This window comes from Balaenoptera ricei, chromosome 16 (assembly GCF_028023285.1).
Source record: "Balaenoptera ricei isolate mBalRic1 chromosome 16, mBalRic1.hap2, whole genome shotgun sequence".
NCBI classification, from domain to species: Eukaryota; Metazoa; Chordata; class Mammalia; order Artiodactyla; family Balaenopteridae; genus Balaenoptera; species Balaenoptera ricei.
The window spans coordinates 8,092,966-8,116,292 of NC_082654.1; positions in this window are offsets into that span (position 1 = coordinate 8,092,966).

Consider the following 23,327-nt stretch of genomic DNA (forward strand, 5'->3'; position numbering starts at 1 on the left):
CAACTGTGCAATGTGGCGGAAGGTCTGTAATTCCCCCCTGGGTGTGAAGAGAGGGCACGAGCAGAAGTGGCAGAAAGTGCTTCTGAAAAGGAGAGTTGGAGGTGGCACGGGTGCCCAGCTCCTGCGTTCATTCTGCAGCTCACCCTCCCGGGTAGCAGGGCCCTGGGTCACCTACATCGGAGGAATGGACACTGTTGGCCCCTGACACTTAGCCTGGGTGGTCTGTGCCTTGGCAGAGTCATGGACACAACCAGGATGGCTCCTCCGGGGGGTCAGGGTGAGGACCCTCCTCGCGCGCTGCCATTCGGTCCCTGCCCCCCAACTGGAAGTGACCGTGGTTGTCACTGTCCCTCTTATGGGTCAACCCACGGGGTGGATGCCACGCTTGGGCTCTCATTGCAGCCTGGCCCCAAGTAAGCATGGCTGGTCCCACAGGGCTGGGCGGAACATGAACCTTTGGCCCTCAGGGACAGAGAACATGTCCTCCATGGCCAAAAACCCTGGGCGAAGAGGCCACTGCTCCTGCCCAGAAAGGGAACCCGGCACCGGGCGGGGGAGGGGCGGGGGCATTGGTTGGCGGTCAGGGTGGGGCAGAGGGAAGACCCAGACTGGCAGGCTTTGAGCCTTGTGTTATTCCAGCTGCTGCGTCATCCCTCTTAGCCTCAGTCTGCTCTGCTGTAAAATGGGTGAGTCTTACTGCCCAGAGATGGAATGTAGATGGGCCTCCCCCAGGGGCTGTGATTTGCAGCACAGGGGACTCAAATCAAAGCGCCCCACACACTGGAGCGGTTCATTAAAGCCTCCAGGCATCTGTAAATCAGTCCTATGGAGCAGACTCCTGAGGACAAAGGGATTTGAATGTAGGCTTGGGGATATTTTTCCCCCAGACAGAAGTAAAAGTGTCGACCAGACGTCTCTTCCAGCTGTCAAGGTTTTCAGGCTACTGAGTTGGACGTTCCAGTTTAACCCGAATCGGAAATCCCACAGGAAACAGACGAGCCAAGGGAGGAGGTTGTCGGCAAAACGCTCTGCTTGCAAAGCAAACGTCTGAGGTGAGGAAACTGGCGCAAAGGTGACGGGGCTGGGGGTGAGGAAGCCAGGCCAGGGCCGCTGGGGCTGCGGGGCTTCCAGAGGTGCCCCCACTGGGGGAGAGAGTGTCCCCCTCACCCCGTCTCCCTTCTGATCCGCATCTGGCCCTCCTGGGAGCAGGGGCAGGAGTGGCTCACTGGGGATCCCTCCGGAAAATTAAACCTTAGGAAGAGGAAAGAGAGAGGGAAGGAGCAGACGCTGGTGGGAGCTGAGAGACCGCTTGGTCCACAGGCACAGCTACGCTGCGGTCGCCTTCCGGGCAGTGGGCTGGCCCCGTGGGTGTCCCTGGCTGCAGCCGTGATGTTGGCACAAGTTCTCAAGAGGGGGTCCCCCTCTGTCGCTCTGAGGGAAGGGCCCCTGCCACTGTCAGGGGGTGTAAGCACGTGTGGGTGAGTGCGTGTGTGTGTGTGTGTGTGTGTGTGAAGATTTCCCACTGCGCGGGTCCAGCCCTCTCCATCAACGCCCTTCAGTGGCTCCCGAGCTCCTTCAGGCCCTCTGTGTGTTCCTGTTGTGGAGGAAGAAATTTTCCTCTGCCCGACCAGGTCCTCCTGGCAGGTCTAAGAACTAAATTGACGACATGAGAAAAATTAACAGGAGAAAATCACACCAAAGTTTAATAACATGTATACATGGGAGAGACCCAGGAAAACTGAGTAAGTAAGTCACCAAAATGGCTGAAAACATCTCCTTAAATAACATCTTCAGTTAAAGACAAAATAGGATGTTGGGGGTAGTGGTTTGGGACTTAAAAGGGGAGAAAGGCAATTCACCTGGGAATGGAAAAGCTCACGTTCGGTAAATGTTTGCCGGCCCCGCAGAGGCAACGGACACAGAGTGGACGCTGATCTCTAGGCCCTGTTCTCCCACCACACCCAGCCCGTGTTCTCTACAGACATCTCTGGTGATTACTCTATTCTGGAAACAGGCCTCCTATCCAAATTTTTTTAGGCAGTTAGGGGGAAGGTCAAAGTTTTCCTGAGTCTTTTGGGCCTTGATTGCTTTCAACTAGAAATAATCCGCATGCCAAAGAGATATTTTGGGGTGTCAAGTTTTGCTCCCCTACAGGCCCCACCCCTCCTTTCTCCCCAATTTCCCATGGCCCTCCCGGGGCATGTGCTCGGGGCCCAACCTCTGGTTCCCACCATGCTCGGGGGCTGGCCAGCTGCTTTACCCCGTTTCTTCCCTCTCTCTGGAATTCCTATGCCCTGCTTGTGTGCAGCTGTTGTGATTCTCCCCCATCCATCAATGTCACCTCCTCCAGGAAGCCTTCCCTGATGGGCTGAATCATGTCTCCTCTGAACTACCACTGCACTTAGCACACTCCTCCTGTGCTGGGTGCACCTGGGGCACCTGTTCTGTACTGGGAAGGAGGTGGTGGCAAGAGGGCACCTTTGGAGCCGAATCCTGGCGCTGCCAACCCCCAGCTGGGTGACCTCATGCAGATTACGCTGAGGCTCTGAGCATCAAGCACAAACAGTAATCTGCCCTCACAGGCTGTTGGGAGGACAGATGAGAGAATTCCCACAACACAAGGCGGGAGGCTGCTGAGTGTTGGCTCCCAGGTCCTTCTGACCTAGGGGTGGAGCTGTGATGCCTGACTGCAGCCAGACAACCGGCCCTCTGAACAGCCCTGAGCTGAATTAACTCACGGTCCGGGGCCTCTCCGGGTGTCAGTGGTGCAAGGCAGCAGGCAGAGCAGGGGCTGGACAGGGTGTGAATGCGGCTCCACCTCTGACCAGCAGGGGACTGACGCCCCTCTCTGGGGATAGCGAGGCCGCCCACACAGTGACAGCACCACACTGCGCCTGGCCCCGTCACGGCAGACTCTGAAGGGACTCCCACCCGCCCCTCGTTTTCTGCCTTCCCCTTCTCTCTCTTGCCAGTTTGGACTGAGAGGCCTTGTGAGGGATCCTTCAAGAGTGAAAGCAGCAGCCCGACAAGGGGGTGGGTGGTGGTTCCACTGCCGAGGCCTCAGGGCGCCTCAACTGCAAGCAACAGAAACTCCGACTGGCTTTTCTGGAAAGTGCTGGAAGGGTACCTGCTAGCCTGCAGACTCAGAGCTGGCTTTGGTTTCGCAACACAGCTGCGTTGTCCCCTGGGGGCACCGACCCATCAGGAGAGGGAAGCTCTGGGGAGTAGGGGGCAGCTCTGAGGGGGTCTGTGCAGCCCCCCGGGGGCCTGAGCTCAGGCTTGGTGTAGGGGGGGCGACCAGAAACCATCTCTCTTTCTCCCTCTGTCTCGCCCTCATCTTCTCTGGGCCTTGGGGCCTGGGCTGCCCATCCTGGACCGGCCTTTCCACGTGTTCTCCCTCCTGCTGGGAAGCCAGCAGCGCCTGTCCCCTGCCTGTGCTTTCCTCACTCCACAGCCACTTGCACGGGGCTCCTTTATTGCTGCATTTCCCTACCTGGTCAACAGCTTTGCCTGCCTCAGCCCCAGTTGTTCGGCGGTCTGGCTGTGTAATGGCGGCCAATTTCCCACCCTCCCTGAGCTCTGGGATTGAGGATACTTATTTTACAGGCTTGTTGTAAGGATTAAATGAGAAGCGTCCATGTAACTCCAATGCCTGGGCCCCCCGCCCCGCGCCCCCCCCGCCCCCCCCCCCCCCGCTAGCCCAGGGCCTGCATCCCATGGAAAGCACACAAGAACACAAGGTAGACCCCGGGAGTGTCAAGGAGACATTTGCAAAGGCTTCTTGGGGTCACACAAGAGGGAGTTAAACCAACAGGACACAGCCATACTCCCCCCAACTCCCATGTGAGCAGTTCTCTTTGCAAACCGCTCCCACCCCCGTCCCCTTCCTGGTGCTCTCAGATCTAGCTCCCTGCAAGCCCCCAGCCTGGGATTGGCTCCACTCCCCCACCTTCCCTCTCCAGCCACCTATCTGCCTAGTGAGTTAGCAATCTTAGCCTTTCCCATTTGCATTTCCTGCAAAAGTTTGACTTCTGAGCCACACAAACAAAGAATTCGTTTTCTTTGTTGGACAAGGAAAGGGTGCTTGGGAGCATTCATAATTTTATTTTATTTCTTTGCTATCACGTATGCGAAGTTCCTAAACAGTGCGTGGTTCCTTGCAGCTTTTCAACCAGTAGTGCTTCCTGGTTCCCAGGCCAAGTGGCCCCTTCCAGCCCCGAGGAGAGGGGTCCTCCAGGGGCACAGGTGCGCGGGGATGCCCAGAGGGTACTGGCTTTCAGAGCCCAGGGGTCCTCTGTGTGTGGGGCTCCCCTCTGGGTCTGGAGTCGGTTTTGCATCCCAGAGGTTCACTGTGGGGCTAGCTCTTCCTTGGGCCTAAATAGCCTGGTGGGAATCAGGGTTCACCACGCTTGAATCCGAGGTTTCCAGTCAAGTTCATTTAGGAGAGCGTGTTGATGTCAAGTGGAACTGCTGTCTGGTCCTCCCTCTGCCCAGAGCCTTCACTGGCTCCCCTAGACTGTCAGGGCAAAGGCTGGCTCATTAGGACAGCATCCAGGGCCCTGGTGGTCTGGGCCGTTCTCCCTCTCAGCTGCCCCTGGATGCTCCGCAAAGGCCCTTTGTGTGCTGCGCTCTCACCATAGCTCTCTCTCTCTCCTGTTGTTATGATCCGCCCCCACAATCCAGTTTATTCATCCTCAGCCTCATGTCACTCTGCTCAGGAGGCCCCTCCCAGCATCATGGATGCCTCCTACCCCATCAGAACACCTCTCGGCCTGGCTCACAGTCACCTCCGGCTCTCTTCTCTGAGGTCCCCCACCAGGCTCCGAGCTCTGTGAGGGCAGGGACTGCACCTGTGTTGTCACCATTGTGTCCCCAGTACCTCCTATGTGATGGGGACCCATACAAGGCTCAACAGAGTGGGTGAATGAAGGCTCTTGTTTTGATCAGATGCCACACTTTATTTATTTATTTTTATTTATGGCTGTGTTGGGTCTTCGTTTCTGTGCGAGGGCTTTCTCCAGTTGCGGCAAGCGGGGGCCACTCTTCATCGCGGTGCGCGGGCCTCTCACTATCGCGGCCTCTCTTGTTGCGGAGCACAGGCTCCAGACGCGCAGGCTCAGTAGTTGTGGCTCACGGGCCTAGTTGCTCCGCGGCATGTGGGATCCTCCCAGACCAGGGCTCGAACCCGTGTCCCCTGCATTGGCAGGCAGATTCTCAACCACTGCGCCACCAGGGAAGCCCAAATGCCACACTTTTAGCAAAGAAAGTCTTGGTTTCGTTTCAGAAGGATTCGCTAGATATTCATCTTTAAATGATGTTATCACTGGCCTTAAATAAAAATTTGAAAATAATAAACACGTTGTTTTGGGGTTTGGGTTCAACATAAAATATAGTTTGGTAAGTTTCTGGAATCCTGGTTGGGTCTAATTGCTGTAAAAAGTAAAACTTCTTAGTCAAAGCGATTATTTGTTCGTGAAAAAGAAAATCCACACCCTGCGGTTTGGTTACATTAAATCCCCGCCACCGCATCCCCTGTCCCCGCCCCGGCCCCAGATCTGGGGATCCCAGCGTGAGGTTCCTGCAGGGCCTGACATCAGCCCAGCCCAGGAGAGCATGGAGCTAGCTGCCTGTGCCGCTACATTTTCTGTTTCCATCTTCAGATGATTGAATGCTCTGGGGGAAAAGCTTTGAAAAGAACCCAGCCCTTCAGCAGGTTAGTTTAGCTTAGTAATTAGCAGTCACAATATGAGCTGGAAAATTATCCCCAAAAGTCAAAAGAAAAACACAGATGTTTTTAAAAGTTGCACAGTGGAGAGTTTTCCTTTCAACTGTAATAATTTAGCATGTGAAATGAATTAGATGCTGGCTTTTCCTGGGACTTCATTTGAAGGATAGGTTAAGGAAAACCCTGCTGGTTTTGAAAAGAACAGACTTGGTTGGGGGGCGGCTAGGGTGGGGGGAACTCATACAATGCACGACAATTTTCAAAATCTAGCAAGAAGCAAGAGAGGCTGGATTGAATAAATTAATGGGGGTTTTTCCTCCTGGGATTTGAGTTAAAGCTTTCTCATAATTGAAAACTTGTGAGATGCTCCTCTGCTGAAATACAGAACTACAGGTGTGTGTTTGTGGATTGGCCTGGCTGTGACGTGAAATGGGTCTGGACAAAGGAATCGATACCCCCCAGGCGGCTCTGCTTTCTCTGGATTCCAGAACTTTCCCATGGGGGTCTCTCCCATTTGCTCACCATGATTCTTCCATAACTGTGGGAAGGTCCTCAGAGAAACAAACCAGCCAACTTTGTTTCTGGAAATGAATCAAAAGGATCACGTCACTGGGAAAATGGAAAAGGCATGGCCGAGCAGGGCCCCTGGTGCACTGGGTCCTTTCTGTGGGCCCCATCCTGTGCCATCTGGGAGGGCCCCCAGGAAATTTCATTTGTCTGAGGAAACACAAGCATGCACTGGCCTTAGGTCAGGGACTTGGATTTGAATTTGAGATCTGCTACTGACTCACTTGGTTTTTGTAGGTAAAGCCTGTCGTCCTCAGGACCTTGGTTCCCTCAACTATAAAATGGAAGTTGGTTTCCATTGATGTTTTCCCAAATTGTGTTCTGCAGAACTGTAGTTCTAAAAGATGTTAAATAATAAAACAAAACAAAAGGAAAAAACAAAAGGACCTGGTGGACGACACCTTTCCCCTGGGCAATGGTTCTCAATCTGGCTGATTTTGTTCCGCAGGGGACATTTGGCAATGTCTGGAGACATTGTTTTGTTTGTCATAAATGAAAGGTGGTGGGGTTTGCTGCTGGCATCTAGTAGGTGGAGGCCAGGGGTGCTGCTAACATCCTATGTGCCCAGGTCAGCCCCCTCAACAAAGATTTACCCAGTCCTTCTTACAAAACAAAATGCCACTGAGTACATTTTCAAGATTTTATTGGCTTTATTCAACAGTTCATGAATCAGGCAGGGTCCCATCAAGTAAACAGAAAGGCGCTCCGAAGAGCTGTATAAAACGAAAGATCCTTATAGGCAGAAAGGGGCAGGACAAGGAAGTTACTAGCAAAGAGAGGTTTGTTCGTGGCAAAATCACCTTCCTTTATGGGATGACAGAGGTCTATCAAACAGATTACCTCACTATGCCAACCAGCTAATTCCAGACTGATTGGTCTAAAATTCCACTCCTGGGAGAGGTTGAAACTGTAATTAAGTTTGACATTAAGTCTTGGTTTGGTGATGTGGGCTTAGCACAAGTGACTCCATTTTGGGCCTGTTGTTTCTTTTTTTAATGCCCCAAATGTCAATAGTGCTGAGGTTGAGAAATGCTACCCTAGAATCCCAGAACCTACTTGAATATGAAACTCTATGTGCAATAAAGAGATCTTTTAAACTTTTAAGCCAGAATTCCATACACGTACATGCAGGCAGAATCTCTTTTGTCTTCCTACCTAGCAATACGATTAATGTACCTTAGAACTCACTCTGGGAAACACAGAGCTAAATGTTAACTAAGGTTTCCTTCCACTCTGACCAGCTCGGACGCTATACCCAATGAACAGACCTTCCCAGAATGCTACTTCTTACTACCGGTAAGAAGTGCGGTACATCAGTCAGACGAAGTGTTCAGGAATTGCCAGGAGAGTTGAATCAAAAAAGCTGGTCTTAGTGTATGTTCTCTGAAGCAGAGCCTGACATAGAGATGCTTGTTCGAGTTCTTTATTGGAAAAGAGCTCTCGGGAGAAGAGTGAGGGGAGCGGCTGGGACAGGGCACAGAGCTAAGCAAGGATGTGGTCTCTGCTGGAGACTTGCTTCTGCCTGATCCTGCAGTGGGGAGCTTTGAGGCAGGAATTGTATCTCAGTGTTGGGACTGACCTTGAGGTAGGAGGTCAGTCTATCCTTCAGTCCGAGGAGTCCGTCCAACATTGGCCTTGGTCTAGGGGAGGGCATAGCCTCCCAGGCAAAGATCGGTTCTCTGGAGAAGGAGGTGGCTGTGAGCTGTTATCACAGACCCTTCCGGGCGCTGACTGCACGGGCAGATAGAGGGGACCAGAAGGAGGCACCAGTAACACCCACTACCATGTCGCAGAGCATGAGTGCTCAAGACTCTCAACGCAGAGACCGTACAGCCTGGAGGAAAAGCATGGTCCACGATTGACTGACTGTTGGAATTGGGGAGGGATTCGGGGGTTAACCTCGTTGCCATGTCACTGGGTCAAAATCCCCCTTCGAATCTCACTCAAAGTGATGAGGGGTGTGTGCAGTGGTGTTTTTCCCTCTTATTTCAGCAAATATTTGGGCTTTAACTTTTATTCTTCCCCAGCTTTCTGGGATCCTATTGCAGCTGTAAACCGTGGGAGCCCAGGGGAGTAAAATGGCTGGTGAGGAAAACTATAGAGGAAAACCAGCCACCAGCCAATCAATCAGCCACTTGATGAGCCCCTGCATAGGCCAGGCCCCAAGGGAGGGGTGGTTTCAGAGGAGGAATCTAGGGTTCTGAGAGGTCCAAGCTCACACAGCTGCCAGCTGCCAGGAGTCAGGACTTGGGGCTTTCTCTCTGCGCTCTTCTGCATGTGGACCACATGCCTTCTTCGAAGTGGCAGGGGTGGGACTGCTGGTGGATTAAACAAGGGTGAAATATGCAAGACGCAATTACTTAATTAGCTTCATATTTGAAAACATGTGGCTTCAAACTGGAGGCCAGTGGAACATTCTGGCCCACATTCCCTGTTCTTCCAAGATCTGAACCCGTGCCATCTTGTATCATTTCATGGCTGTTAGCGGCGGCTGCTGCCGTCCCAGCAGATTCGCAGCCGCAGGAAGGAGAAGGCTCTTCAGGGTCAGACTGAGAGGCAGGCTCCCCTCGTGGGAGGACACTGGACTTGGAGTCAAAGCCTCTGCTGCCATGGAATTTCCAACAGCGGCATTATATCCCTTCATATGGATTTACTGTAATTTTCATGAGCAGTCATTTACTGCTGGACATATGGGGTGTTTTTTTTCCAGAATTTTCAGTATTTTAAGTATCAACACAAGGAATATCTTTGTATATTCAGCTCTGCCTACATCTCGACTAAATCCCTTGGGATAAAGTCTTAAAATAATTACTGGCTCAAGTTTACATACATCTTAAAGGCTGCCAGATTGCCCTTCAGAAAGACTGTGCAAATTCATACACCCCATGTCAGTGTATGGAGGGTCCATTTCTCTGTCTCCTCACCTGGGCTAGACAGCATGTTGGCCAATCTACTAAAAAAAATCACATCCCAGTGTTTTAATTTGCTTTTATGGTTTACTGTTGAGGCTGAACTTTTCCCCCTGCTTTTTGACCACTTGTACCTCTTCTTCTGTAAACTGCCAACTCATAATTGTGCCCTCTATTCTCCTGGCCTTCCATCTCGTGAGCACTTCTGTGTATTAAGGATCTCAGCCCTTTGTGATGAAGGTCATACCTACTTTTCCCAGTTTGTTGTTTGCCTTGTTTGCTTTCTGTGGGAATCCCACTTTGAAACCTTGACCCTCCAGGTAGAGATGGTTCCCCAGGAAGTAGCGACTATTGAACTTTTGGGGTAAGAGATTGTCTCCCACTCATCTTAAAAAAAACGAAAGCTCAGCTGGAACCATAGAGGTCAGTGGGGAAGAAGTTCAAGGGGTCAGAGCATATCCTGTTCCTCATTTCACAAATCATGCTGCTAATTGCCCAATTTGGAGTGATTTGGTGGTAACTCTTGACAGCAGGATGTGCATTGCTTCACATACAAGGGCAGCTGAGTTTGTTTTCATTTTGTTGGGTGGTGTGTCAGGAAGTCCCACGGTCCCACAGTGGCCTCTGGGGCCCAGTGTCGAAAGCCCTGGTCTTGGAGTGGGACAGACCTGGCTTAGCTCTGTGTGACTGTGAGGGGTCATTGATCTCCTCTGGATTTTCTGTACCTAAAAGACAGGCTCTAACACTTAGCCTGCAGTGTTGTTGGGACAATTCAATGATTGGCCAGTGTGAAAATGGTCCTGCTTGTGGGTGGTGATCTGAAGCTTTGAAAGAACTTTCCTTTAACCCCTCAGAGTTATGAAATGCAGTATGAAAAATATTTATTTATGCCTTTACTCTGTGGGCAGTGATTCAATTTCCTCTCCCCATTTATAAAATAGAATTGTTTCTCACAGGGTTGTATGGACAGTGGCACCACGTCCCCTGGGCTGTTTGGGTTCTCTCCCAACAGAATTCTGTGTCACATGCTTTGCAAGAATCCCTGCTGGCTGCAAAGTGGCAGGAAAGCGACTGCCTTGTCCTTTCAGGCTGCTGTAACACAGTAACACCGACTGGGGGGCTTATAAACAACAGAAATTTGTTGCTCACGGTTCTGGAGGCTGGAAGTCCAAGATCAGGGTGCCAGCATGTTCAGGTGAGGGCCCTCTTCCTAGTTCATAGCTGTGCCTTTTCACTGTGTTCTCCCTCACACGGTGGAAGGAGCAAGGGAACAGTGGGGTCTCTTTTATTAGGGCCCTAATCCCATCATGAGGGTGCCAACCTCCCCCAAGTCCACCTGCTAAGATCATCACCTTTGGGGGTTAGAATTTCTACATATGAATTTGGAGGCACACAAACATTCAGCCCATAGCAAGGACCCTCCAAATCCCCACTTTGCAATCTCCCTTCCTACAGGAAAGGGCTAATCCAGTGTGGGGGGGTGGGAGGGGGACTTTGTTACAAGAAACCATGGTCTTGTGATAACAGTAATGACTGAATAATGCTGGGCACCCTCTGGGTGCCAAGCTCTGTGCTCAGCACTTCAGAGGCAAAGTCTCTACACGTATGTGACTGTCACCAGAGAGGCCACACCCAGCTCTCCCTCTGAAGGGTGTCCGGACCAGGACTCAGAGACCCACACAGAGACACGAGTGTACAGGCACACATGCACACACATGCTCGCCCACATATACACACACACACACTCACGCAGACACAGACACACTCACACACATATATACACACTCTCACACACACACAGACACACGCATACACAACATAGACAACACACACACATACACACACACAGACACACACACATACACACACGCACACAGACACAGACACACGCATACACAACATACACAACACACACAGACACACAGACACACTCACAGACACACACACACAACACTCAAAACACACACATATACATACACACTCAGACACACTCACAGACATGCACATACACAACATTCACAACACACATGTATACACACTCACACAGACGCATACACCACACACTCACACACATATACACACAGACACACACACACACTCTCACACAGGTGGATACACACATACACATACTACACAGACACACCCTCACACACACGCACCCACACGGTGGCATCAGGCACGACCCTGAGTAGGGGGCTGGCTCCTGGCCATCATACGTGAAGAAGGACAGACACAGGCTGAGGCCCACTCGGAAGCGGGTGGGCAGGTGGAGAATGATTTTTTGGTCAAATACGGATGGAGCTCCTCTGCTGGGCCGGGCGCTGGGGTGATGCGGTGAAGGACAGACCTGGAGGTCGTGTCCTTCCAGGGAGGGGTCTGAGAGGATAACGAGCTGGGGTATCTGTGGCCGAAGGGGTGTGCGGGGCCGCGGGCAGGAGTCAGCTCCTGTCACAGACTGTCAGCAGCCAGGTGACAGGGTGGCTGGCCGGGGCTTCCAGACCTGGGCAGGGCGACTGGATGAGGCGCTCTGCAGGATCCTGCTCACCTACGACCCCAGAGCTGCAGGTTTAGGTTTCACGCTTGGCGGATCTCACAGAAAAGCGAGCAGGGAGAGGAAGTAACAAGGGTTTCTTCAACCCCTCCACCCCCTGCCCTCCGTGTTCTTCAGGTGGCCTTATTAGAGCACATCAATGGCAGGGGTAAAGAGTGGTCCAGGGACTTCCCTGGCGGTCCAGTGGGTAAGACTCCATGCTCCCAGAGCAGGAGGCCTGGGTTGCATCCCTGATCGGGCAGCTAGATCCCGTATGTATGCTGCAACTAAATATCCCACACGCCACAATGAAGATCTCCCAACTAAGACCTGGTGCAGCCAAAATAAATAAATATATAATAAATAAATAAATATTAAAAAAAAAAAAAGAGTGGTCCAACAGCCCAGTGACCATTGCCTTGGCTCCCCCGCAAAAAGACAACCTGCTTCAGCAGATGATCATTTCAAGTTGAGAGGCCCAAGGGGGCAGAGCGGGGCAGCAGAAAGAGCAGAGTGAGGACGGGGAGGCAGGGGGCCTGGGTCCAGCCCTCTGCTCTGCAGCTTATTTGCTGTGTACCTTTAGGCAAGTCACTTACCCTCTCTGGGCCTCTACTGTAATTTGAGGGAGTTGCACTGGTTGGTTTTACAGTCACTCCAGCCCCAAAGGGCTACAAATAACCCTGAGCCCATGACAGGTCCCCACAAAGGGTGGGTGGGTGGGTGGGCTGGCCTGCCTCGCTGTGGCTGCCGGGCTGAGATCAAACATCCAAGCAGAAGTGTTTTTGGAGTGATGCTATTTATTTCCTTCTGGGTTTCAGAACAAAACCTCAGAAGCAGAAACCACTTACTTTCCAGCCCCCAGAGGTTTCTTTCCAAGGATGGTACATGTCTTTCTTTCCAAAGACGGCTGCATCAGAGCTGAGATTTTTCTTTAAACTCTCCTCTGTAAACCTCCACACTGGACACTCCCTTTCCTGCAAAACTTGGATGGTAGCTTTAAATAGATAACCTCAGGGCCTCAGATTTCAGCGGGGGCAAAATCCGCAAACAGCCAAAAGCCAAATGGGAAAATTAAAAGTTTCAGAAACTTATATATTAAAACTTAAAACAAGCATGCAGCACGCTTTATGAGACTATTCAGTGGTACTAAGTGGTCCCCAACCCTCCCAATCCTTAGGCTAAATCGATGCTGGTAATAATACGCCAGGCAGTCGGCATGAACTTTGAACCATTTCTACAAAGTCTGTGGTAAAGGTTGACACCCAATGCCTCAACCAGCCCCCCACCCCTACCCCAGATGATCCAAGCAGGGCTGGCTTCATGGGTGGGCACAGCATCTTTTGCTTAGAAGGGTCTCATGCTTGGTTTCATGTCCAGCTGTCACGATCTTAAAAGTCTTAATTTTTGAACAAGGGGCTCTGTGTTTTCATTTTGCACTGGGCCCTGTAAACTATGCAGCCTGTCTGAACCCAAGCACACTTTTCCTAGACAATCACTGAACTGATGGCAGTGTGCTAGTATCTGGTCTAAAGCCATTTAACTTTCAGAAGAACTAAGCATTCAACTTCGGTTTTATTAGCACATGACTTAGCCTACTCACCTGGCCAGAATCAGTGTCAAGCACAAAAGAAAGATGGGTTTTTTTGGCTCAGAAAGAAAACCAGGTCTGTCTCATATATAACTGTTCTCATATGTAATTCCAAATACAATTGCCTAAACTTACATAAATTTGGTAGGGTACCTACAGAGACCATAAGGAATTGCTAACTTTCCAACCCTTGAATTAGATGGTCTAGATCAGGGGTGAGCTAACTATGTCCCTGGGCCAAATCTGGCTTGCCACCTGCTTTTGTAAATAGTGTTTTATTGAAACACAGCCGTCCCATTCATTTACCTATTGTCTAGTGCTGCTTTCAGGCTACAGTGGCAGAGTTGAGTAGTTACAAGAGACTGGAGGACCAATAAAGCCTACAATATTTACCATCTGACCCTTTACAGAAAAAGTTTGCCAACCCTGGTCTAGCTATTAGAATTTCTAAATTTCTAGAATACACTAGTGAACCTCTGAAAACATAGCTCTTAAGAATAATGTTGTACCCTTGGGATAGGGAATGATTACTTAGATATAAACCATAAGTGAAAAAGATTTATTTACAAATTATGATTACATTAAAATAAAAACTTCTGCATGGCAAAAGCCACCAATAACAAGGTTAAGAGAAGCAGCTGTATGGGAGAAAATGTTTTCAAAATACTAAACAGAATGCAATTCAAATTATATGAAGAAATCCTGAAAATCCAAGAAAAGTAGAAAAACAGCAGGCAAAGGGTAGGTACAGAAAATTCACAGAAGAAATACAAACGGCCAAAAGTATATTAAAAGACACCCTCATTTAATAATTGGGAATATGCCAACTAAATAAGATGCTGTTTTTCATCCATCAGATGGGCAAAAATGTTAAAGTCAGATAGTTTCACATAAGCAAGGACGTGAGCAAATAGTGAGCATACACTGCACTGGTGGAAGAATAAATTGCTACAACTGGTTTGGAAAGCTATCTGGCAGTGTCTAGAAAACCCTGCTCCTATCCTATGCACCCAGCAATCCTCTTCTGGATACATAAGCCCTAGAAAAACTTTCAAAGAAAGGAAGCACGTGTGAGGATGTTCACTGCAGCATTGTTTACAATGGGGGAAAATGAACCAAAAGCAGCATCTATGGAAAATGGACAAGTTCAGCTCCTGTGTTTCCTCTCTTTGGCATTTCTAAGCCAAAGAGGAACTATGTGGCATAATGCAGCCGTTCCCCTGAGCATCCTTGCCTCTCTGCGGCTTCTTAACTAGAGCTGTGCGACGGCTCATCTTGGATCTGGACCTGTGGACAAATGCTCTCCAGCTCTGCACACATGGATGACGCAGAGGACCCTTTCACGAAGTGGCCAGAGTGGTCTGTCACTCTGTGCGGGTGGTGGAAACGTAAAGCTCCCTCACCAGGCTCCGTGGTGAATTTGGCCCTACGCTGTCAGAACAATGCAGTGGGATGGAAATGCACCGATTTTGTTGCCCACGCCTCCAGCTTGCATTCCTGCCCCATCACTTACTGCCTGCATGGCCCTGAACCCTAGAGTGTAACTGCCCCAAGATTTTCCCCCTTTTCTCTAAGATGATGTATGTCCTGGTGATTAACTGAGATGGCATCTGAAAATACCCAGGACAGGGCCTGGCAACCTGATGGCCCACCTAAGGCGGGCCCAGCGTGTCCTTCACAAGGTCCCAGAACTACTGGAGACCTCTGAGTTGAGCAAAGTAGGATAATGAATCTCTGTCCAAGTTGGACCTGGGGCCTCTGCCTTTTGCTGCGTTTCAAGGTTATAGAAGCTAAATTCTCAAAGCTCTCCTGTTGAACAACTCTCTGTTGGTCTTTCTTTCTGTTTTTAAACTTCAAAACAGAAGTAACCTTAAAACTGCATTTCTAGAACTGCTTTTGCAAGAGTTGGGTTCTCATTGTTGGTTTTGAGTGGCTCCAGACATCTCTCTACACTCAGAGAAAATCTAGGTTGGAGTCTGAAAAGGGGAAGATTCACAAAAGAGGCTGGTGGTGTATCTATGTGTGAGTGACGTTTCTAAAGGGACATAAGACTCTCCTGATGGGTGTTACCTCTGCAGAGGGGGACTGGGGATCTGGGGTGAGAGGGAGCCTCACTTTTCTGGTAAATGTTTTCATACTGTGAAGTCACCCTCCCCCACTTATAAGAGTTTATTATTATTATTATTGTTTTATTTAACATGCTTAACAAAAGAAAAGGACTTCAGGTCAAGATGGCACAGTAATATTTTGTTTCAAATACCCTGAAGGCTTTACTTCTACCGCAACAGCAGACTATTGTAAGAAATCAAAAAACATATCCAGGCTCAAAACTAAGGTACATCTCTCCAAAGACCAAAGGAGAACAGAAATACAAATCAGTGGCTGTGCAGGCTTGCTGGGTCTGGAAGTTTGGAGTTTAGATGGAAAGTGATCCATGTGAGAAGGGGGACTGATCACACCCAGGTGGAGATAGGCCTCCAGGCACCTGTGAAGGAAGCTGATACCAGCACGTGGCGACCTCCACCTGGGGCCAAGGTGTGTGGAAAGCTGGGGGAGCAGGCCAGAGAGAGCACGAGGGGTCAGTCTATGACCAGGACCTGAACCAAGGCCCCCGTGGTGCTGTGACTGGATCTGTGATGATGTCATATGGGGTGGGGACTCTTGACGTCCATCAGAAAATGTGATCCTACACTGGGAACGGGGAAGGCTGGTGGGAGCAACTTGGAACCCTGGACAGAGGAAAGAAGTGGAGACAGAAAACCACAGACAAATAAAAGAGAAAATGAGAAACCACTGAGTCAAAATGAGTGTGCAAAATAAAATTTAAAAAATAAATAAATGAAATCTAGAAGTCATGAAGATATCTGATGTTAAGAATTGCAGTCAGCGATTTCAGTAGGCAGAATATTAAATCATTACAAATGAAATAAATTTTACAGATGAGTCTGACAAAAACTTTAAAAGTAATATGCAAAACATAAGCAAAAATAAAAGGCTAGTGAATACGTAAAAGCGACTATTAGAAACTGTAGAAATAAAAAAAATAGGGTCATCAAAAATTAAAAAAAGATAAAACCTCTAGGGTAAGAAATTGAGATTTGGAAGCTACCATAAGCAGACCTCAGAGATACTGAGGGTTTGGTTCCAGACCACCCCAATAGACAACAAAGCGAGTCACATGAATTTTTTGGTTTCCCAGTGCATATAAAAGTTATGTTTATACAATACTGTAGTCTATTAAGTGTGCAATAGTATTATATCTAAAAAAAAGTACATATTTTAATTAAAAAATACTTCATTGTCAAAAAATGCTAACCATCAACAGTAAAATCAACAGTAAAAAGATAGAAGTATGTTTGGAAATTTTAAAAAGGTCTGCTGAATAACACATGCATTACAGAGGAAGTCACCATGAAGTGACAAAATATTTAGAACTGAACAAGAATAAAAGAACAATATACCACAATTTGCGGGGTGTAGCAGAAACAGCACTCAGAGGGAAATTTATAGCCTTAGCTATAAATGAGTTCAGTGTTCAAGTTAAGCATCTAGAAAAAGTAGACCTAAAAATATAAAAGAAGAAGAAAATGATAAATATAAGAGCAGAAATTCAAAAAACAGAAAACAAAAGAATCAATTATTATATATGAGAAATACATGAGCAGGGTTCTGGACTATATTATGCTTTTTTATTGGCATAAATAATTTCATCAGCAAATGTATCACAAGCACAACTACCTAGGGATTGTGCAGTTATTTGTTTAATATCTGTTTTCCCTATTACACTATATATTCTATGCTTGTTTTGTTCCCCATTTTAAATCCCACCATCTGGCTCTTGATAGACATTCATTAAATATTTACAAATTGAATGAGTGAATGGAATCCCAGCTCTGCCACTGATGGCGTACCTTTGAGCAAGTGACTTCCTCTCCTTCCTCATCTATTAAATGGGGGAACAAAGCCCCCTCACGGGGTTGATGTAAGAAACAAATGATGTAATGTACTTGAAGTTTTTGCACAGTTCCTGGCACAGAGTGAAAAGTCAATATATGGAGAGAAGTATAACTAGAGTCATGGAATTTGCTCAGATGTAGAAGTATAACCAGCCTACCCAGCAGACCCCACCTCCATCGCGTCCCCCCAGCTCTCTGAAGGGCAGCACTTGGCTCTGCTGGAAAGCATCAAAGAGGCAGGCTTGAGTGGAAAGGGGCAATTGGGCAAAAGGGAATTACGAGGGGGGTCAACCAGATGACCAGTGCCGGTGACAAGCCCGGACAATGACGAGGAAGCCAATGCAGCCATCCCTGCCCTGCCCACTCCGTATTCCATTGGTAGGAATTCTCCTCCCTTGGTCTTTGCATGGCTCCCTCCTTTCAGCATATGGGTCTTGACTCAATATTGCCTCCTGTTCCAGCCATTGGCCTGTTTGCCCTAACATCCACCTCCTTTTTTCCCTGCCCGGCTATATATCACAGGCCCCTGGGGGAAAATACATTTTCTAGGCTTGCCTGACATTGGCTTCTGGTTACGTCCAGCCATTGGCAGGTGCTGGCAGCAGATTGGAGGGCAGGAGGAAAGGAGAAGCCAGGGTATTTCTAGTCCCCGCTCTCCCTCTGCTTCAGGGGCCATCTCCTTTCCCGCAGCTCCTCCATCTCCCTGTAGTTCCGATTCTACTGGACAGCCCTTCCCTCCATGGTGCCCCTTCCTGGGCTCTGGGACACCCTCCTTCCCCTTTGTCTCTCCTCTAGGGTTGGTAGCAGCTGCCTGGTGCTGCTAATCTCCGGGGAGACTCACCATCCTCTTTGTTCTTTCTGCCCTTCCTGCACCTTTGTAACTAGTTCTCTATATTAAAATCCTTCTATTGAACTACAGGGTGTGGGACCTGCTTTCTCCATGGGCTTGACGTTAAATATCTGGGATTCTGTGACTTTGCTTTGCAATTACTATAATATTATAATTGAGCCAATCTGCAAATAACTCAAAATTTCAAATTTCCTTGTCCAGAGTTGTCAGCCCAGTTAATAAAAGCCAGAAATCACTAATTCCTTAGAGTGCTTTGTTCTGCTGGAAGGCCATTTGTGTTGGGAAGCCACTGCTCTCTGTTAAGTGCTCAAGTGTGAGCACTCATTAGGAAGAAATGGAACAGAGAGACCATCACTCAGAATCAGCAATGACCTGACAACGTGGGCAGCTCACACCGACCATTCCAAATACCAATCAACATGTAATTACGGCGTCGGAGGCCAGCAGGGCTCAGCCAAGCTCATTGGAACCTGCCACTCTAAGCTGTCTCCAGTAACACATGGGAAGGCTGGAGCCTTTGTGTTTTGAACTTTAACACAGCCGCATACTGAGCAGTCATTTCCACGTGGGCGCACCAGGAGCATTAGAAATCTTTTGAAATGTGCATTGGAAACTTAGAATTTAGACAGCTTCTCTCTCCCCGTTACCACTGCCTCTAGCCCAGAGTCCCCCTCGCTTCTGGTCTAGACCATTCACCAGCTTCCCACCAGGTCCCTTGCTGCCAGAATGTCCCCCTCCTCTACTGCAACCCCTTCCAATCCATCCTCCGCGCTGCGGTGAGAATGGCCTTTCCAAAATGCTCAGAGGACTGAATCACTCACCTGCTTAATACCCTTAAATAATTCCCTGTAGCTTTCAGCATAATTTCCTGCCTCCCTTAGCCTGGCACTCATGATTACCGCATGGTCTGTCCTTCCTGCAGCATCTGCAGCCTTGACTTTAAACACGCCCTCTCCACGTGTGCTTTAAACACCACGTTTCTTGTGGTTTCCCCACTCTATCTGCCCCACTACCCCTCAGCGTCTTTTCTCATGCTCTTCCTTCCTCCTAGAATACCCTTCCTTCCTTCTTCATCTGATGCTCATACCTTTTCCCCTCAATTTTAAAATAAAACATCTGGGCTTCCCTGGTGGCGCAGCGGTTGAGAACCTGCCTGCCAATGCAGGGGACACAGGTTCGAGCCCTGGTCTGGGAAGATCCCACATGCCACGGAGCAACTGGGCCCGTGAGCCACAACTACTGAGCCTGCGCGTCTGGAGCCTGTGCTCCGCAACAAGAGAGGCCGCGATAGTGAGAGGCCCGTGCACCGCGATGAAGAGTGGCCCCCGCTTGCCACAACTAGAGAAAGCCCTCGCACAGAAACGAAGACCCAACACAGCCATAAATAATAAATAAATAAATAAATAAAATAAAACATCTGTGTCCAAGGGTTATAAAGAATATCCTACCAAGCTTAAGAAATGAAGTAAATCAACACAGTCAAGGGCCTCTGTACCCCTTCCTAATCCTAGCTCTCTTCCTCTCTTCTCCAGGTAACCACCATTCCGAATTCACTGTTTCATCATTTCTATAAAGATCTTTATATGTTTACCATGAATGTATGTACGCATCCCTAAGTAATATGCATTGTTGCTTAGAATGTTTAAAAACTTCATGTAAATGTCATTCTCTCTGTATTCTCCTATAGCTTGCAATTTGTGCCCAATATCATGTTTTTGAGATGTTACATGCTGATGCATGTAGCCTTAGTTCATTCATTTTCAGTACTGTACAATATTCTAGCATGTGCGTGCACATACGTGTGTTCACATCCATTCTTTTGTTGAAGGACATTTAGGTTTCTTTCTTTTTTTTTGTTTGTTATTACAAACCTTATTGCTATGAACACTATAAACACATCTGCTTGGGCACATGGGCAAGAGCTCTTCAAGGGCATCCTACAGATGTGGAATTACAAATCACAGGGCAAGCATATTTTCAGTTTTATTAGGTATTGCCAAATAATTTGCTAAATTACTGGGGCAGTTTATACGCTCACCAGTGGTATATAAAGAAAATTCCCTGCAGTCTACAAGGTTGCCTGAACTTTCTAATGACACATTTTAAAGATTTTGACAACAAATGGGTATGAAGTGAAATCCCATTGTGGTTTTGATTTGGCATTCCCTGATTGTAAGCGAATTGCTACATTCCCCCTTCTGTGAAATTCCCGTTGGTAACTTCTGTTCATCTTTCATTTTTTTCCTCTAATAGTTTTTTTTTAATGTTTTGAGGAATTTAAAAAACACATTCTGCATAATAATCGTTTTGGGTATAGATAGCAAATATCTTTTCCCTGTTTGTGGTTTGCATTTTTCTGTTTATGGTATCTTAACAGAAGTTTTAACAGAAACTTAACAGAAGTTAATAGAAGTTTAACAGAAGTTTTTTTTAAAATTTAGTCAACTTCTATTTTCCTTCTATTATTTATGTTTGTTTCCATATAATCTGAGGCAGGGATCCATTTTTTTCCATAATCAATTTTCCCAGCACCTTTTATCCAAGTCAGTCCTTTACTCTTATAATCAAATTTTTCTGTTGAATAAAAGCAGTGATCATAGACTTGTCTCATTCATCATTTTAAAAGGAATGTTTTTAAATGCTTTACTGTCAAATGTGATGTTTATATAGATTTTTAAATTTATTCTATCAGGTTAAAGTAAATTATTGTCTTTTTCTAGATTGCTAAGAATTTTTGTCATGAATGAGTGTTAAATTTTATCTAATGCCTTTTTCTGTTCTCAGTGAGATTATGATATAATTTTTCTTTAATCCCTTAATATAGTGAAATTTGCTATATTGCAATAATTTGCTAATAAACTATCTTTACATTCCTAGGATAAACCCAACTTGATGATTATGCATTATTATTTTACAGACTTTGATAGATTTGGATTGTTAATATCCTGTTAGGACTTCTGCATGTAAACTTGTGAGAAATGTTAGCCAGTGATTTGCCTTCTCATACTGTCCTTCCCTGGTTTTATTATCAAGGTTATTCTAGCTTCACAAAATGGTTTCTCCTTTTCTAGTCTCTGGAAGAGTTTAAATAAGACTAGAAGTTTGGTAGAATTCTCCTATAAAACCATTGGGGCCTAGCAGTTTTTCAGTGAATACAATTTACTTAGTGGTCATAGAACTGCTCAGGTTTTCTATTTCCTCTGGAGTCCATTTTGGTGAGTTAATTCATTAGGACTTAAGACCGATCTCAGATGTCATATCCTGCAGGAAGCCTTCTGTGACCACCCCCTGCCCATATGGACTAAACTACCCTCCGTTAACTCCCACATAGCAGTGACATTCATTCACTGAAAAAACATTTATTGAGTGTGTACTATAGGTACTGTTCTAGATGCAAGGAAACAATAGTAAACAAAACAGGCAAAATCACCGTTCTTACAGAATATATATTCTCATAGGAGGAGGCAGGCAATAAACAAAATAAATGAATGAAATTATAAGATATACTGGAGGGAAAAACCAAAACAGCACAGAAACAGTTCCAGGAGTGCCAAGGCAGGAGGGGCCACAAGCTGTGACACAGTGGTCAGAGATATCACTATACGTTCCTTCATTTAAGAAGTATTTATTGAGTAAATACTAGGTGCTGGATACTAGGATTAAAATGGACAACTGAATAGACAATGTTCTTGCTTTCGTGTTTATATTTTAGTGGGGAGACAAATAATAAATAAGTGAAAATCAAATAAGTAAAAATTATAGCTGTTGATGATAGGTGCTTTGATAGAGTAGGGAAGCCTGCATTGAATCAGGTGCTAAGGGAAGAAAGACCTTTTGAAGGGGCGGCCTTGAAGTTGGGGCTTGAAAAGTGAGAAGGAGACGGTTGAGCAGAGCATCTCTTTGAAATAGTCTGTTCACCTCCTGTCTTTTCCTCTAGACTCTGAGCTCCTTGAGGGAAGATACCATGAATCATTCATTTGGGTATCCCTGACTGAGCACTGGGCCTGGCACATTACAGATGCCCAACACACATGTGTTTAACTGTTAGGTACAGGAAATCAAGTGTAAGAGTTGAAAGACCTTTGGAAACTTACATTATTAGCTGGCTGGACGGACCAAAGTTTATAAAGCAAATAGCTGACCTCTATTCAAGTTGATGGGCTTCAGGTTGTGAAGGAGACCTCCCCTTGAGGGGTCATGATCTAGAAGGGGAGACAGACTGGGGTTTTTTTCTCTTTCAAAACAGAGTCCAGGCTCCCAGCAGCCTCAGCACAGAGAGGCTGGTGTGTGGAGTGGAAGCAGACCAGGGGTTGTGCCTCCAGTCAGTGGTGCCCAGCCGGGGTGTGCCGCATCCCCTGGGATGCAAAGGTGGGCGCGGTGTGAGTGGCCTGGGTCCTCCTTGGTCCAGGGCCTTGGATATGGATTTGAGCAGTGACCAGACTCCACTGGCGGGTGAGCCCACGGGCCCATCTGCTGGGTTCCTTGCGGACGGCAGGACACAAGCCGAGCCTGTTAAGGAGACAGTCCCTGCAGACATCACCCAGCATCCAAACCCTGCTTCCAACTGACTCAAAGTCTCTGGGGATGTTCCCCAGCCATCCAGCTGTTTAAATTGCAGGAGCCCTTGATACCTTGTCTCAGGGAGTTTGATAGGACTAATGGGATGATTTGCACACTGAGAGGGAGAAAAATGTCCTCCCCTGAGATGTGTCATCAAAACAGTGACAGCATTTGGAATTAACTGGGCAGGTCCATGTTTCTTCATTTCCTAGCAGTGTCCAAGTGACATTTGCTGCCAGTTTGCTTCATGCAGCCGTCTTCAGATGGGTCAGAATGTGTTGATGTGCTTGGGCATCTGATGCTTTGGAGGAGTCTGCAAAACAAGCTTTTAAAATATGCAATGACAACGTCTTGTTCCAATATTTACCTACACCTTGTGAGTATGTGTCTCTAAGACTTAAAAACCTGTTAATTTCTTCCAGATAAGATTCAGTAAGTATGATATATTGAAAATAACAGAACACTCCTCTGCTAAAACAAAAATTAAAAAGGAATCTCCAGCTACTGTAAGCAAAGAAAGTAATTGACAACTTAGGACAGAAGTTAAATTATTACAAATGTATAGGATCAAGCAGGTACTTTCTCAAATACTCTAGTTATCAACTGTCGGTGCTCAGTCAAAACCCAGCTTTGGGCACAGGC